The following is an 18639-nucleotide window of genomic DNA, read 5'->3' as shown; positions in this document are numbered from 1 at the left end:
TCTTCTTTGACCAAGCTATCATTGAGTAGACATTGAATAGAGCACTGTTTAGCTTTCTTGTATATGCAGGCTTTTTTTTTTTGCTTTGTTTTGTTTTTGTTTTGTTTTTTTTTGTTTTTGTTTTGTTTTTTGTTTTATTTTTCTTAGTCCATGGTGATCTGATAGAATGCATGGGAGTGTTCAATCTTCTTGTATCTGTTGAGGTCTTTTTTGTGACCAACTATATGGTCACTTTTGGAGAAGGTTCTGTGTGGTGCTGAGAAGAAGGTATATTCTGTTGTTTTAAGATGAAATATTCTATTAATGTCTGTTAACTCCATTTGTTTTATAACATCTGTTAGTTTCACTGTGTCTCTGTTCAGTTTCTGCTTCCATGATCTGTCCATTGATGAGAGTGGGGGTATTGAATTCTACCACTATTATTGTGTGTGGTGCAATATATGCTCTGAGATTTAGGAGAGTTTCTTTTATGAATACAGGCACTCTTGTATTTGGAGCATAGATGTTCAGTATTGAGAGTTCATCTTGATAGACTTTTTATTTGATGAGTAAAAAGTGTCCTTGTCTATTTTTGATAAATTTTCTTTGAAAATTTATTTTATTCAATATTAGGATGGGTACTACAGCTTGTTTCTTGGGATCATTTGCTTAGAAAGTCTTTTACCAACCTTTTACTCTAATGTAGTGCCTGTCTTTGTTGTTTAGATGAATTTTCTGTATTCAGCAACATGCTGGATCCTGTTTATGTATCCAATCTGATAATATATGCATTTTTATTGGGGAATTGGTTCCATTGATATTAAGAGACATTACGGAATAGTGATTTTTGTTTTCTGCTATTTTTGTTGAGTTAGAATTATGTGTTTGCTTTTTTTTCTTTGGGTTTTTTTGCAAGAGAGTTAATTTCTTGGTTTTTCTAGAGGGAAGTTTTCCCTTTTGCAGTGGAGGTTTTCATCTATTATTCTTTGTAGGACTGAATTTGTGGACAGATATTGTGTTAATTTGCCTTTTTCCTACAATTTATTGGTTTCTCCATCTATAGTAGTTGAGAGTTTCGCTGGATATAGTAACTTGGGCTGGCATTTGTGTTCTCTTAGGGTCTGATGACATCAGTCCAGGATCTTCTAGCTTTCATAGTCTCTGTTGAAAAGTCTAGTGTAATACTGATCTGTCTGCCTTTATATGGTACCTGTCCTTTTTCCCGTACTCCTTTTAGTATTCTTTTTTCCTTTTGACTATTTGTTGTTTTGACTATTTTGTTTCAGAAAGATTTTCTTTCCTAGTCCAATCTATTTGGGGTTCTGTAGGCTTCATGTATGTTCATGGTCATCTCTTTCTATAGGTTAGGAAAGTTTTCTTCTATAATTTTGTTAAATATATTCACTCGGCCTTTTAGTTAGGAGTCTTCACCCTCTTCTATACCTAGTGTCCTAGGCTTGGTCTTCTCAATGTGTCCTGCATTTCCTGGATGTTTTGGGTTAGAAGCTTTTTGAATCTTGCGTTTTCTCTGACTGTTGTGTCAATGTTTTTTATGGTATCTTCTATCCCTGAGATTCTCTATCTTGCATCTCTTATATTCTGTTGGTGATGCTTATGTCTATGACTCCCAATATCTTGGTAGGCTGTGAGTTCTGAAACAGTGCCTAGTCCTGATGCAACTGGACTGGCTTTGACCTTGGGCCTGAAGTGTCAGTTCCTAGGTAGCACCCTACCTGTGTCCTGAGAGTTCAGGGTAGCCTCTTCCGGGATGGTCAGTGGAGAGGGAGTGTAGACTTACCCCTGCGCTCAGGAGTGAGAATTGTTCTGTGGCTCTTCCGGTGCCTAGCAACTTGTGGGCAGGCCACCTCTCCTGAGGAGACTGGGCCAGGTCTGGCCTTGGGCCAGTAATCTATCCCACAATTGCTAAGATCCTGAAACAATTATGTTATGTTTAGATTATTAGCGTGGTAGCCTGCTACTTCACAGTTTTAATTCTATCTTTTTCAGAAAAGAGGGGTTTTTCTGCCTTTTTATTGATTGTTTGTGAATTTCACATCAGGCATCCCAATTCCACTCATCTTCCTGTCTTTTTGTTTTTTCTCTCTGCCCTTGTAACTGCTTCCTCCAAAGAAGAGAAAATGAAGCAAAAACATGTTGTAGCAGCCATAGTGTGTCTCAATGTTTTACACAGTATATTCTTTTGTCCATACATTTTTGCTTGCAAATATTAATTGCAATTAGTCATTGATCTTTTTCAAGGCCTCTGGCTTTTGCTACGCTATCAATACCGGATCCTCATTGGGGTTCCTCTTGAATATCCTGATGTTGTCCTGTGCCATTGAGATCCTTCAGCTTTATATTTGCAAAACAGCCAGCTGATTATAGATCTGGGGTCAAACAACTAAAAACTCTGGATCTGGGACTGGGAGGTAGATAGGTTGTTTAGCTCGTCAGGTCTCATGCCCCTGCACCACCAGCTCTGGTTAGCTTGCTTATCCAGTGGCATAGGCAGCAAAGGCACGATCAGATCTCTTGCTCTCATGTTCTAAGGGTTTACCTGCACCGCCCCCCCCACCCCCTAGTGCTAGCTCTACTGTGCATCACAGTTGAAGGGCAGGGCCTCGTCTCCCTGGAGAGGGGCAGGGCAGCTCAGCACAGTGCCTCAGGCTGCAGTTCAGACCAGAAACATCTGCATGGCCTTTGGATGGTAACATAGGCCTGGGGCACCAACATAAGGCCTAGTTGCCATAGGACCATGGGCCAAGACATGTACCCAATGTCCCCCATGTCTTCAGGTGGCAGCATGAACCTCAGATATCCACATGGTCTCTGGAGGCAGCCCAAACCACTGACATCTACTTGGACCCTGTTGTAAACCCACGCCACAGACATCAATAGAGAGCCCAGCTTCAGTAGCATCACAGATCCAGACATGGCTCCTGGCCATAGCCTGCTTCAGGACCTCACCATAGCCTTCTCACATCTGCCTTGGAGTCTCCAGTTCCACCTTCTCCCACAGTGTAAGAATCTCTTGGCTTTGCGTACTCCGTTGTTGCCGTCTCTTTATCGCATATTTGTCCATGACAGTGGTAACCAGTAGCGGGTGCTTCTGTATTTTTCTTCTAGCCTCTGTAGTAGGGGGATTTGTTTTTAATAATGACAAAGAATTATATATTTTATCTATAATTCTTGCATGGTGTGTATACAAATGTCGATTCTAAGAACTCGTGGGAGTCAGGGCATCATCTCTTTACGCGTCTGTCCCCATACACTTCTTATGAAGTGTTATAAAATTGGCCCCCATGAGCAATGAGTTTATTCCTAAGCTGTAGAGGACACTCAAAATATATTATTGTCCTGGCCACTCTTTTTCAGGTTTTTATCACAGTTAGGTAAACGTTCTGAGAGAAGCCCCTTCTTTATTATCTTTGGAGAAATGTCGAGTTTGAAGTTTCCTGGGCCTTTGAGACGTCTGCTGACAGAGAGCTGCCTTTGAAATCTCCTGCAGATACACCTGCCAGTTTGTTTCTCTGTCTCTGGAATTTTCTCTGCCTCCTTTATAGGCTTACCCCTTCTCACATATCCTCTTCTCGCTGTCATCATTGTTTGACTTTATATATGCTAGGTAGTCATTCTACCATTGAGCCACATACAAGCACTTAAATTTTACTGAATTAGAAATTTTCACTTTTTGTGACTTTGATACATGCAGATCATATTGCATTTTCCCATCTTTTCCTCTTCCCCTCATAGTTCTCCTATGATTCCCTGTACTTCATCTTAAATTGATGACCTTGTCTTCCCCTCTGAATTAATTTAATGTTGCTCACTAAATTGTCTAGGTTCAAGTCATTTTTTTTCTGTATAGGTTAGGCAGGCTTCAGACTCATTCTTTGACTGACTCTGCTCCCCTCTAGCTGAGTGAGACTCATTCAGTCACACCCGGATATTCCAGGGATTTCTGGATCTGCAGTGGAAGAGTATTGTCATACTTTACAGACATCACACACAAGTCTAGTTTGGGTGAGCTTTCTGCAGGTCTACGAGGTAATTGAGGTAGAAGACCCATCTTTCTGGACTCAGTAGATAACAGATGAAGAATGCACTCCATACTGGAATCTGGAGCTTAAACTGTTAGGTACCTACTATAAAGAGATGGCATGATTTGATGGGCCCAGCATGTTTCTGCTGAGCCACTTTGCAAGCATGGTATCATTTTATTTTCTTCTTGTTTTTGAAATCTCATCTTAATAATTAAAATATAATAACATTATTTTCCTTTCTTCCTACTCATGCCATGAGCTCCCACTCCCTCTCAAATTTATTGGCTCTTTTCCTTTTAGTTATTGCTACATGTGTGTGTTTGTGTGTGTGTGTGTGTGTGTGTGTGTGTGTGTGTGTGTGTGTGTGTGAATTCAAACTACTTAGTCTGTTTAGTGTTGCTTATATGAGTATGATTTCAGGGCCAACAGTTGGTATTATTTTAGATATAGAATTGGCAACACAAGATGAATTTATAGGTAGATATATTTTTTTCCATGGTTCTGTGTCAGGCAGGTTGCATGCCTCTGGTGATTTTTGTCAAATGTCAATAATAAACTTTCAAATCAGTTGAGGAGTTTTTGTTTTCTGTTACTGTGGCTGTTTTCAGTATTTCCTGGGTCCTCAGTTCCAGTGTTCATGGGAACATGTCACCATGACTTGAAGCAGTGTTGAATTCAGTGCAATCCTCTTGTATTTTCTTTACTTAGCCCACATTTCCAGGCACTACCAATTCTTTGTCTATCACCATAATTTATTTCCAATTTTTATAAAAGAAATAATATAATATACATAAATTATATTCATTTTGAGACTCACCCATTTGATTGTGTATATCACTTATCCATTTTTATTACTGTATATTCTTCTATTATTTACATATACTGATGTCTGGGTACTGATGATAAATATAGCCACTAGAATCATTATTGTGTTAGTCTATGCATGATCATAGGCCTCTGTATCTTCTGGGCATTTCCCAGAAACAGGCAGGCAAGATCAAGGAAATATTTTACCTTTTTTGTGAAACTGGTAAGCTATTTTTCTAATGTTTGTACTATTCACATAAGTATTAATAGCACATGAGAGGTCACTGTATTCACATTCTTATGAACCTTAATATGGCCTGTGTTCAGTCTGGGTAAGACTAATAAACTTGCTGGTGACTATTATATTCTAAATTGCATTTTTAGTGACTCATAATGAGAAACATTGTATTATATGTTTATTGTTTGCAATGCTGTCTTCTTTGGTTGAGTATCTCTACCGTCTTCTGACAATGTTCTCACTGGATTGATTTCATATTGTTGAATATAGAGAGTTTATAAAAAACAACATAATATAAATTATCAGATACATAATTTGAAAATGTTTTTTCATTACTTTTCATTATTTTACTTTTTCATTATTTTAACACTACCTTTTTTCCTTTTATTTCATTGGATTTTTTTTTTTTTTGTTTAGATTTTAAATGTTATTCCCTTTCCTAGTTTCCCCTTACAAAACGTGCTATCCAATCCTTTACCCCACTTCTACAAGGCTGCTCCCCTACCTTCCCACCCACTCCCTCCAGCCTCCCCATCCTGGGGCATTGAGCTTTCACAGAATCAAGGGCCTCTCCTCCCAGTGATGCCTGTCAAGACCATCTTCTGTTACATATGTGGCTGGAGCCATGGGTCGCTCTATGTGTACTCTTTGGTTGGTGGTTTAGTTCCTGAGAGCTCTCAGGGGGTCTGGTTGGTTGATATTGTTGTTCTTCCTATGGGGCACAGTCACCAAACCCAGACACTATTATGGGGCCTAGAAGTGCATGCTGACAGGAGCCTGATATAGCTGTCTCCTGAGAGACTCTGCCAGAGCCTGACAAATACAGAGGCAGATGCTTACAGCTGACCATTGGACTGAGAATGGGGTCCCCAATGGAAGAGTTAGAGAAAGAGCTGAAGCAGTTAACACTATGTTTTTAAAAATCAAAAGAATTATCACTATTATTATTAATGAACAAATCAATATTTATTAACGGAAATTAATTGATTATTAATGGGAAAATCCATGTTATTGATTCTTCTTTTCACTATCAGTTTGGCATTCAGTTTTGTGGCTAAGAATTATTTTCTAAACTCAAGAGTTACAAGATAGCAGTTTTTCCCATTTTTTTCTAGTTATTTCATAACAGAAAACATTGAACTAAAGTTTTATATTTAGGTCCTTTTAGAGTTAAAAAATTTAAGGTATTTTTTATTAATTCTTTGAGTATTTTATGTAATGTACTTTTTTACACCATCCCCAACTCTTCCAATCTTTTTTTCTCTATGTCTCTTTGTTTTTCTGTCACTTTCTTTCTCAAAAATGAAATACTCTGTGGTCTGATCCCTGCCTTGGAGCATGGTCCACTTACCAGAAGTCACACTTTTAAAGAAAGCTACCGCTCAGAGCAGCTACTGAATACCAGCAGCCCCTCACCTCATCGTGGGAGTTTGTTCCTGCCTCCTCCACTCATGCTGGGATTTAGTTGGCTCGAGCTTGCATGCGTCTTGTGCATTCACTCATCAGAGATGCCAGTTTCTAAGTACAACTGTGAGTTGCATCTCGAAAACACTATTTTCATGTGTAGTCCATCACCTTTGATTCACAAGCTTTCTGCTAGAGTCAATGTTTTTCAGTAGATTTTATTTTCAGAACACTTTGAGCCTGACAGCAAAGTGGACCAGAGAAGATAGGTTAGTCATCATTTCCTTGATCTCATATATTCATAGTATCCTCCAGAGAAACTCTTGCACCAGTGAGATACACTGTTACAACTTCACTGGTGAGTCTTTGCTTCCTGGAACATGGTTTCCATTAGGGTACACTGGTGATTATGAGTATTCTGTAAGTATAGACAAGCTTCTAATGATGTACGATATCCTACCTTGCAGAAATAGTTGTGCTGTATAAACATTGTACACGCTCCCCCTATTCATCTTTCCCTTCTCAGTAAGCCCTGGTGATACTGATCTTTTAACTCCCCCCTGTCATAGATGACAAGAAAATGGAATCATAAACTATGTGGCTTTTCCAGATAAGCTCCTTATACTGGGTAATACTCACCCGAGTTTCCACCAACCCTCTTTAATATGCATCTAAAATATTCTCCGAGTGTGCATATCTGAGGTATGTAAATGCACATGTGTAGGTACCTATGGAGGGTAGAAGAGGATGTGGCATTTGCTGAAACTAGAGTTAATGGAGGAGATTGTGAGCCATCTGATGAGGGCAATGGAAACCACACTTTGGTCATCTGGAAGAGCATCAAGTGCTTTCAAGTCTTGTGCTCTAGCCTCACCATCATAAACCTTCACACTATAATTCATTTCTTTTAAATTTTGAACAACAAAGTTGTGTTTGAAGAGCTCATCCAGTCACTCACGGAAGGCCATCCGAAGTGCTTTCAAAGTTTGGTAGTTCTGAGTAAGTCTGGTATGAACATCCCATTTAAATTCAGGTTTTCCAGCTATGATTTAAATTTAGTCAAACGGTCTTTCTGTATTTAGGTATATAATCTTATGATTAAGAACAGTCATGTTTCTGTGATGATCACACTGATTTATTTTTGCATACATAGGATACTTATTATACCCAGGGTTAACCCAATTTTGCCTCAGTTTATACATCTTCCATTTCAGTGTTAGGTTCAATTCCCACATATTTCATTGAGAAGTTTTTGCATCTATATTCATTAGAATTTGGTTTTAGTTTTCTTTGCCTTGAATGATTTGTCTAATTTGTACATTAGGGCAAAGCTGGATTTGAATGAAGAAGTCCTCCTCATTTTTTATCTCTGAGAAACAGAGAACAGAGACTTTCTTCTTAAGTGGGTCATAGAATTCACTTGTGAATATATGTTTCTAAATATTTTAGAGGAAAGACCATTAACTATTGAATCAACTTTGCTGGTATAAATTCCAATTCTCCCATATGAATATTGTTCCAGTTCTAGGTTTCAAAGTGAAAATTCTTTGCCACTAAGCTACACTCTTAAATTTATAAAAAATAGTTTTGTGTCATGATTATGTCTATTTTCAGACTTTCTCTTATGACCGGAAGAGTTACATATGAACTGTCCTGCATTTCTGATGTTATGTACGTTATATCTGCATTATCTTCCTATGGAACATTTTATATGATATTACCACATAATTCCCACCCCACCCTCCCAGGATGCCAGATCCTTTATATTTAAATCACATTTCAATCACTTAGTACATTTGACCGATGAAAGAAATCATGGACAAAGTGAAAACCTCAAATGAATAGATTTTTAGCTTTTATTAAATGAAAAGTCCACAGAATTGGCTGGCTGAGGGTTGAGAGATTTGATGAGGTATATAGAGGTATATAAAGATACAGAAAATACATTCTTGGGATCCTTTTAAAATGATGTAAAAGCACCAGTGAAGTCATACATTTTTATTTTTCCATGTTGGGGATCAAACACACGACCTTTTACATGCTAGAAAGTACTCTACCACAGAGCTACATCCACAGCCCCAAGGACTGTAGATGCCAGTCTCTAGGAAAGACAGTCACTGACTCCTGCCTAGGGTGAATACAGGGGACGAGATTTCCTCTTCAAGGTGTTTGGGGAATGAAACTGAAGAGGATGCTGGTCTCTTCTGATTCTCTGGGCCTGCAACACGCTGTGCTATCTTGACATCTGGCTGAGGTATGATTCTTTTCTTTTGATAACACTCTGCATGGTCTCTCAATTGACCTTTGGTTGCTGACTTCTGTACTCTTCTTGGTTCCAGACTGTCTGCTTGGCCTGACCCTCTACTTAATTCCTGACCTTTTTTGTGACTCTTAGGAGCCATGACCCGCACTCCAGCCAGAAGACAGAAGCCTTTAGAGTCAACAAATTCTCAAAGGGAGAGTGTATATTAATGCAAGTACACATGCCAGGCTCAAACCTGGTGTAATACTCAAGGAGAGATCACGAAGAGAATAAAAAGGAGGATTAAAATACAGAAGAGATAGGGAGACATTAATCACCTAGATGAAACTTATAGAAATAGCATAGAGAACAAAATGTCTAGCCAGATTGCTTGAACAAACATGAAGCCAGCGGTAACTAATTGAACCCTCAAATTTTCTTTTCTCTTCCTTTCTTCTTTCTCATCCCCTCTTTCTTTTCTTTCTTTCTTTCTTTCTTTCTTTCTTTCTTTCTTTCTTTCTCTTATAATTTACTTATATGTTTTAATGTGCTCTTTAGACCATTTAATAAGTGAATATGTACATATGTTTGTGTAAAAGTGCAAATTTCAAAGAAGTGTGGCTTCATCCACACTGAAGATGAGAAGTAATCTGGTGTGGCAAGTGCAGTGATGGAGTGGTCTGAAGAGTGAATGATTTAGTATTTTATGTGTTTTTCTTTTTGTCTTGTTTCTCTTCCTATAATATCCTGGTTTGGACGTAAAGAATGTCTATGCTGGAAAAGGCAAGTATTTTGTGTTTTTAGTGAAGAAAACTATGTCTTTATTACTTCTCGCAGTCTCTGATTTGTTGTTCTTAAAGGCAAGCAACATTTGGAAACTTGCTGTGTTCCACTTCATTCAAAAAACAGCTACTTGAATGGTTGCACAACATAGGGGGCTCACTCAGTTCTTTTAAAATATCAAGTCTGAGGTTAAGAAACTGTTCTACCTGAGTGGGCACCTGCCCTAATGGGTACATAACTTCCTACCTCTGCATACACATCATTAAAAATTATACAAACCAACATTTAGTTAAAAAAAAAAGGAAAATAGAGCCGGCAGTCAGATGTCATTAAGCATATCACAATGATCAAGGGAGCCTTGTGTTTCTGCAACAACCACAACTTAAAAAGAGTAATTTTAGAAAGACACGCACACTTAGAATATGTATCCACTTGTAGTGTACAAAAATTTACAAGTAACTTACACCTTCCATTTAACAAAAATTATTCATAGATAATAGAAGGAGATGATTTATTTAAACCCAGTACTATCTGGACTGGCACATCTTAGTTTTGTAACCCAAAATCACACACACACACACACACACACACACACACACACACACTTTATGATATGGGCTATCAGAAAGCACATTAGTTTGGGGTTTCCTGCTTGATGCATGTCACAATTCAAGGCAAGCAGGTGGCCTAGTGAAATATAAAAGGCTTGCTAAACAAAGAGTTTTATTTCCTGGTTGGTGCCTGCGGGGGCAGAACCATGAAATGAACTCTGACAGCCAAACAGCACAGAATTTTGACGTGAAGCTTTATTATTATTATTATTATTATTATTATTAATTATTGAGTTGAAAAGGTATGCAAATAAATTATAATTTACTAAACCAAAGCTTTTAAAAGTGATAGGTATTTTTAATAATAAGAAGTGAAATAGATTTTTATACTCTATAAAAAATTATAGCTATCGGTAAAACTATTTTCTCCCCCATGACAGATTTTCTGTTTTAATGAAATCAAATCGGCATGTAATTTAAAACAATCCCTGCATTTTTCATTACACTGTGTTTTACATAGGGTATTAGTGACTAGCTCAAAGTGAACAAAATCTCTCAGGAATTATATCATGCCAAATTGTCAGGTGCTTTGGGCCACAGATTTCAGCTGTAAATTATTATCAAGTAGGAAAGACTATCTACCCGAAGCTAAATAAGATGTTACCTTTAGCAGACATGAGATATAAACAGTGTATGCTGCCTGCATTTCTGAAATTAATACTTACTTGGAGCTACAAATGCCCACATTAGTTTTCTTATTTTCATAGGTAATTCCCCTAAGCAGAAGCTCATGTTAATCCCACACTCACACAGATAGAAGGTCAAAGTTGGTCAGTGAGCCAAGAAATACCATATCAGAGTTTCTTTCCCCTTCAATTGAAAAAGGTATAAATTGTGGAATTAGTGTATTGATTGAAGGCTACAACTTCAAGCAATCAGTTTTTCTGGCTTGACAAGATTATTTTATCCCACTTTTCTTTTATTATTATGTGTAGTATTTGAGTCATCCTTCAGGCAGATGAAGTGACAGCTTGATTTAACTCAATAAAACCCACCAGTTAGGTAACCTACTGAGCTGAACAAAAGATGAAAAGCACTGCGCAGGGGCAGGTGCGCAGTTCGTTTAAGCAACCAGAGGAGTCGGAAGAAGAAAATATTAACAGAAATTATGCTCCGATCAATGCATTTCTATGGAAACTCGAGAGAAGTTTATAAAAAACCTTGCTGGGTAATTGAGCAGCTAATGCCATTGCTTTAAAAACAAAACAAAATTAACAAATCTTTAAAACGAGGCTACATGCCTAAGAAACATCGCCTCCAGAATGGCTCTGCTCCTGCATAATTGCAGCGAATGCGGTAATCTTTACTGCCTCGGTGTATCTGAGATGAAATGCTGCACAATTGATCTTCAGTAGTTTGGAAATTAAAACTATAATTCGTGTATCTTTCATTGAACCCAACCTTTGCTTTTTCCGCATCGTATCCAATTGATGTCTCTCATGACATCTTCAAATGAACACGTCAGCACTTGCCAATAATATCAATCTGAATTTTTCTGATACATCCAAATAGATGAGTCAGAGTGGATACTTTGTTTTCAGAATAAAAAAAAAAAGTTGTAATTTAAAACACTGACTTAAACGGACCAGCCTCTCCACTTAACCTCTTGAGGTCTAAGGACCCGTATCGCTGTTTGCTTATGTCCCAAAGCTTCTGCTCCTTGTGAGAGAAATGGCTCCACATTCAATCAGGAGCAGCTGGTCCCAAGTTTGCTTTTTATATTAGCAGTTTCATTAACACTCCCCTTCAGAGCTTTAGAGTCCACATTGTATTCACATTATTTTAGTCTGCCCATTTGAATAATGCAGAAATCCTGTAAGACTGGGTGAGAGGTTCAAGGCAGGGGACGATTTCATAATCATTCCTTCAGCAAAGCATTCTTAGTTCTTCGGTTTCAAAACAATCTGCTCTGGATTTTGTGTACTTTTTCCTCAGTCCAGCTATGTGAAGAGAAATCCTTGAAAGGCCTCACAGAACATCTTTTCTCTTTTTCTTTTTATTATTATTACTTTATGTCTCAATTGGAGAGTCCCGTCCCTTCTTGCTTTTCGGTCCCTCCCTTCCCCCTGCCTTACCCTCTGCCCACTCCCTTTATTCCTTAGAGAGATGGATATCAACCCACCTTGATATATCAAGTTGTAATTTGACTGGACCTCTTATTTACAATGAACAAAAAATACATAAAACAATTTCAAAGTAAGTATTGTAAACTTGGCATCAAACTTTCATGGCATAGCAAACAGCTACTTCTTGCACACCAATTGGTACCAGACCATAGTAGTTTTATAACAGTGAAGAAGACAAATGAGTTTGGGTTCTCCAACATCTTGAAGGATCATAAACATCGAGAACTCAACAGACTGCACATCCAGGTTGGGGCAGTAATACAATGTATGTATGGTGTGGATTTTCAATTACTTGTTTTTCAAAGGTATCATTTACTTTTTATAGTTTCTGTAATTCTTACCATTGCTTTACTGACTTTTCTCTTTCATACACATGTTATTAGCATAAATCTTTAAGGCTAAGGGCAAATTTCTGATAGGAAAAAGAAATGCACTGAGGAACCGTGACATATGGTTAGCTGCAATGACAAGGCAAGCATGTTGGGGAGTTCACATCACTGTGGGTAACTTTGGCTGATACTACCACAGGATAAGCACCCCATTTAACAACGATACAAAGCTTGTTTCCACCCACTACTTTTCTTTTTTTTTTATTTCTTCTAATTTTTTTTGGTCCAGTCTTTTTTCTCTTACAATTTTATTGTAAAAAAGAGAGAATATATTCATATAGTTTGGCACAGCACTATATGAATATATTTTTGACAGAACTTAATTCTTTCAGAAGTTTGATAGTATGCGTCGAAATCTTACTAGTTACCATAAACATAAAGTACATGTAGAACAGAATGTAACATGGAAATGTTCAGAGTTTTCTTGGTGTGTTTAGATTAAACATAATGATTTTTGAATACCAAAAAATGCCACAAGGCTATATTCTTAGCTCTTAGATTATTAATGATTTAAGGTCCAGGTGTACCACACTCTGAGAGGGTGCTATCCAATTATTTTTTTTCCTCAGAAGGACTGAGGCTTTCAGTATTTGGCCTTTTGATATTCTTGAGCTTCATAAGGATTGTGAGTTGTTTCTGGGGTGTCCAGGGCTTTCTGGGGTTAGTATCCTATTATTAGTGACTGCATATTGTGTCTGTTCTTTTGGACTGGGTTATCTCACTCAGGATGATATTCTCTAGATGCATCCATTTTCCTAGGAATCTCATAAAGTCTTGTTTCTAATAGCTGAGTAGTATTCCACTGTGTAAATGTACCACAATTTTTGTATCCATTCATCTACTGAAAAACATCTGGGTTCTTTCCAGCTTCTGGATATTACAAATAGGGCTGCTATGAACATAGTGGAGCATGTGTCCTTATTGTGTGTTAGAGCATCTCTGGGGTATATGCCCAGAAGTGGAATAACTGGGTCTTCAGGTAGGACTATGTCCAATTTTCTGAGGAACCACCAGACTGACTTCCAGAGTGGTTGTGCCAGCTTACAACCCCACCAACAGTGGAAGAGTGTTTCTCTTTCTCTGCATCCTCACCAGCATCTGCTGTCATCTGAGATTTTGATCTTAGCGATTATGACTGCTATGAGGTGGAATCTCAGGGTTGTTTTGATTTGCATTTCCCTGATGACTCAGGATGTCAAGCACTTCCTTGGATGCTTCTCAGGCATTCGACATTCCTCAATTGAGAATTTTTTGTTTAGCTTTGTACCGCATTTTTAAATAGGATAGTTTGATTCTCTGGTGTCTGCCTTCTTGAGTTTGTTTAATATATTGGATATTATACCTCTGTCAGATGTGAGAATGGTAACGCATAATCCATTGGTGTTCTGGTCAGGAAATTTTCCTCTGTGCCTATGTGTTCTAAGGTTTTCCCTACTTTCTCTTCTAAGAGTTTTACTTTACCTGGTTTAATGTAGAGATCATTGATCCACTTGCACTTGAGCTTTGTAAAAGGAGACAGGAAAGGGTCTATTTTCATTCTTCTGCATGCTGAGTGACAGTTGAGCCAACATCATTTGTTGAAGAGGCTGTCCTTTTTCCATTGAATGTTTTCAGCTCCTTTGTCACAAATCAAGTGACCATATGTCTGAGGAATTATTTCTGGATGTTCTATTTTGTTCCATTGATCAGCCTGTCTATCTCTGTACCAGTACAATATAGTTTTTACCAAAATTGCCTTGTAACATAGCTTGAGGTCAGGAATGGTGATTCCTGCAAATGTTTTCTTGTATTTGAGGATCGATTTCAATATTCTAGGTTTTTTGTTATTCCAGATGAATTTGAAAATTGCTTTTTCCCACTCTATGAAGAATTTAGTTAGAATTTTGATGGGGATCTCATTGAATCTACAGATTGCTTTCAGCAAGGTAGCCATTTTTACTATATTAATCCTGCCAATCCCTGAGAATGGGAGATCTTTCAATACTCTGAGACCTTCAATTTTCTTCTTCAGAGATCTGAAGTTCTTGTCATACAGGTACTTCACTTGCTTACTTAGAGTTATACCAAGTTATTTCATATTGTTTGTGACTATTGTGAAGGGTATCTTTTCTCTAATTTCTTTCAAAACATGTTTGTTCCTTGAGTAGAGGAAGACTACTGATTTACTTGAGTTAATTTTATATCTAGCCACTTTGCTGAAGTTCTGTTTCAGCTGCAAAAGTTCTGTGGTGAAATTTTTGGGGTCACTTAAGTATACTATCATGTCATCTGCAAATAGTGATACTTTTACTTTTTTCTTTCCAATTTGTATTTCTTTAATTTCCTTTTTCTGTCTAATTGCTCTCGCCAGGACTTCCAGTATTATGTTGAATAGGGAGGGGGAGAGTGGGCAGCCTTGTCTATGAGTAAAATGTGTCCTTCCTTTTCTTTTTTGATAACTTTTGGTTGAAAATCTACATTATTTGATAGTAGAATGGCCACTCCAGCTTGCTTCTTGGGGCCATTTTCTTTGAAGGTTTTTTCTCAACCTTTTATTCTGAGATAGTGTCAGTCTTTGTCTCTGAGATGAGTTTCCCGTATGCAGCAAGATGTTGGGTTTTATTTATGCATCCAGTCTGATAGCCTAAATCTTTATATTGGAGAGTTGAGTCCATTTATGTTAATAGATATCAAGGAATAGTTGTTTCTGTTTCCTGCCATTATTGCTTTTTTGGGTTGAGTTGTGTCTGTGTTTTTTTTTTTTTTTTTTTTTTCTTCTTTTAGTTTTCTTGTTTAGGGGTTTTCTTGTTCTTACTAGGCTGTATTTTCCCTCATTGTATTGGGTTTTCCACCTATAATTCGTTGTAGTGCTGGGTTTGTGGTCATATATTGTGTGAATTTAGTTTTGTCTTGAAATATCTTCATTTCTCCATCTATGGTGATTGATAGTTTTGCTGGGTATACCAGCTTGGGTTGGCACTTGTGCTCTCTTAGGGTGTGCATGATGTCTGTCCAGGCTCTTCTAGCTTTCATAGTCTCTGTTGAGAAATCAGTTGTGATTTTGATTGGTCTGCCTTTATATTTTACATGACCTTTTCCCCTTACTGCTTATAGTATTCTTTCTTTGCTTTGGGAATTTGGTGTTTTGACTATTTTGTGTCAGGAGGAATTTCTTTTCTGGTCCAACCTATTTGGAGTTCTGTAGGTTTTTTTTTTTATGCTCGTGGTCATCTCATTCTTAAGGGTAGGGAAGTTTTCTTCCACAATTTTGTTGAAGATATTTACTGTGCCTCTTAGTTGATATTCTTCTTCCTCTTCTATTCCTATTATCCTTAGGATTGGCCTTCTCATTGTGTCCTGGATTTCCTGGACATTTTGGGTTAGGAGATTTCTGGTTTTTGCATCTTCTCTGACTATTTTGTCTATGTTTTCAATGTTGTCTTCGGCCCCTGAGATTCTGTCTTCCATCTCTTGTAGTCTGTTGGAAATGCTTGCATTTGTGACTCCTGATTTTTTTTTTTAGGATTTCTACCTCTAGCGTTGTCTCTTTTAGTGTTTTCTTTATTGTGTTCATTTCTGTTTTAAATTCCTTCTTCCATTTCTTCATCTCTTTGGTTCTGTTTTCTTTTAGTTCTTTGAGTTCTTTGAGTGTTTTTCTTATTTCTTCTTTAAAAGCTTCTAATTCTTTATGCTTTTCCTCTCGTTCTTGTTTACGGATCTCTATCATCATCTTGAGGTAGGATTTTGTGTCTGAGTCTTCTTTTTCTGGAGTGTTTGGCATTCCACTGTTTGTTGTGATGGGAGAGCTGGATTCTAGTGTTGCCAGGTTTTCTTGGTTTCCCTGGGGTACATTTTTTGCTTTCCTCTTTCCATCCTGTTGTCAGTGATTGGTTTTCGCCTTTCTCTTGTACCTGGCCTGTGTCCCTGGATCTCTGCTTTCCCTAGTGAAGGATGTTCTGAGCGCCTGTTGTGCACCCCAGATGCCACCGGCTGGGAACAGAGGGACCAATGCTGCTGGGTTCCTGGGTCAATGGATAAAACCAGGCAGGTGTACACTTTCCGGGTGCTCTGCTGAGATCTCTCTGACCCCTGGCTAATCAGAATCTGTTCTCACTCGGTTCTCGCCAATTCGGTGTGACTGGGTTTCTGCTCTTCCTGGTGATGAATGTTCTGAGTGCTTGTTGAGCCGTGCTTTCATTTTCAGTATATTGTAGAATATCCTTAATTTCTTTCTTTATTTCTTCTTTGAAAATGCTATTGTTGTGTAGAACATTGTTCATCTTCCATGTGTATGTGGACTTTTTGTTGTTTTTGTTGTTATTAAAGACCACACTTAGTCCATGTTGATCTGATAGGGTGCATGGTAGTATTTCAATTTTATTATATATATTGAGGCTTGTTTTGTGAATGACTATGTGGTCAATTTTGGAAAAGGCGCCATGAGATGCTGAGAAGAAGGTGTATTCTTTTGTTTTAGGGTGAAATGTTCTATAGATATCTATTAATTCCAATTGGTTCACAACCTCTGCTAGTTTCACTGTGTCCTTGTTAAGTTTCTGCTTCCATGATTTGTCCACTGATGACAGTAAGGTTTTGAAGTCTCCCACTACTATTGTGTGTGGTGCAGGTTTTTTTTTTTTTTTTTTTTTTTTGAGATTTAGTAGGGTTTCTTTTATGAAAATGTGTTCTCTTGTATTTGGAGCATGTAAAGTATTATGAATTCATCCTGATAATTTTCTCTTCCATGAGTAAAAAGTGTCCTTCCTTATTTTTTTTGATACCTTTTGGCTGATAATCTACTTTATTTAATATTAGAATGGCTACTCCAGCTCGTTTGCTTGGAAGGTTTTTCCCAAGCTTTTTACTCTGAGATAGTTTCTGTCTTTGTCTCTGAGACGAGTTTCCTGTATGCAGCAAAATGCTGGATTCTATTTATGTTCACTGTCTGATAGTCTATGTCTCATTATTGGGGAATTGAATCCATTTATGTTAACAGATATTAAGGTATAGTTGTTGCTGTTTCCTGCTATTTTTGCTTTTAGAGGTAGAATTCTGTGTGTGTGTCTTTCTTCTTTTGACTTTTTTTCTTAGTTATTTTTTTGCTTTTTCTAGGATGTAGTTTTTCTTCTTGTGTTGGGTTTTCCATCTATATTCTTTGTAGGGCTGGATTTGTGGTCAGATATTGTTTAAATTTAGTTGTGTCCTGGAATATCTTGGTCTCTCCATCTATTGTTATTGAGAGTTTTGTAGGGTATAGAAGCGTGGGCTGACATTTGTGTTCTCTTAGGGTCTGTATGATGTCTGTCTAGGATTTTCTCACTTTCATAGTCTCTGTTGATAAGTTAGGTATTGTTCTAATTTGTGTGCCTTTATATGTTACATAACCTTTTTCTCTTACCACTTTTAGTATTCTTTATTTGTTTTGAACACTTGGAGTTTTGACTATTATGTGTTGGGAGGAATTTCTTTTCTGGTCCAACCTATTTGGAGTTCTGTAGGCTTTTTTTATGCTCATAGTTGTCTCATTCTTAAGGGTAGGGAAGTTTTCTTCTATGATGTTGTTGAAGATATTTACTGTGCCCCTTAGTTGATATTCTTCCCCTACTTCTATTCCTATTATCTTTAGGTTTGGTCTTCTCATTGTGTCCTGGATCTCCTGGACATTTTGGGTTAGGAACTTTTTGGTTTTGCATCTTCTCTGAATGTTTCGTCTATGTTTTTAATGTTATCTTCAGCCCCTGAGATTCTCACTTCCATCTCTTGTAGTCTGTTTGAGATGCTTGCATCTGTGACTCCTTATTTCTTTTTTTATGTTTTCCATCTCCAGGGTTGTCTCTTTTTGTGTTTTCTTTATTGTTTCTATTTCTATTTGCAATTCCTTCATCTGTTTGTTTGTGTTTTCCTGTAATTCTCTGAGTTCTTTGTGTGATTTTATTGTTTTCTCTTTAAAAACTCCTATTTGTTTATGTTTGTTCTCCAGCACTTGTTTAAGGGAGTTATTCATGCTCTTCTCGAAGATCTATATCCTCATCTGGAGG

This window comes from Micromys minutus (genome assembly GCF_963924665.1).
Source record: "Micromys minutus genome assembly, chromosome: 13".
Lineage (NCBI taxonomy): Eukaryota > Metazoa > Chordata > Mammalia > Rodentia > Muridae > Micromys > Micromys minutus.
This window is presented reverse-complemented; position numbering follows the sequence as displayed.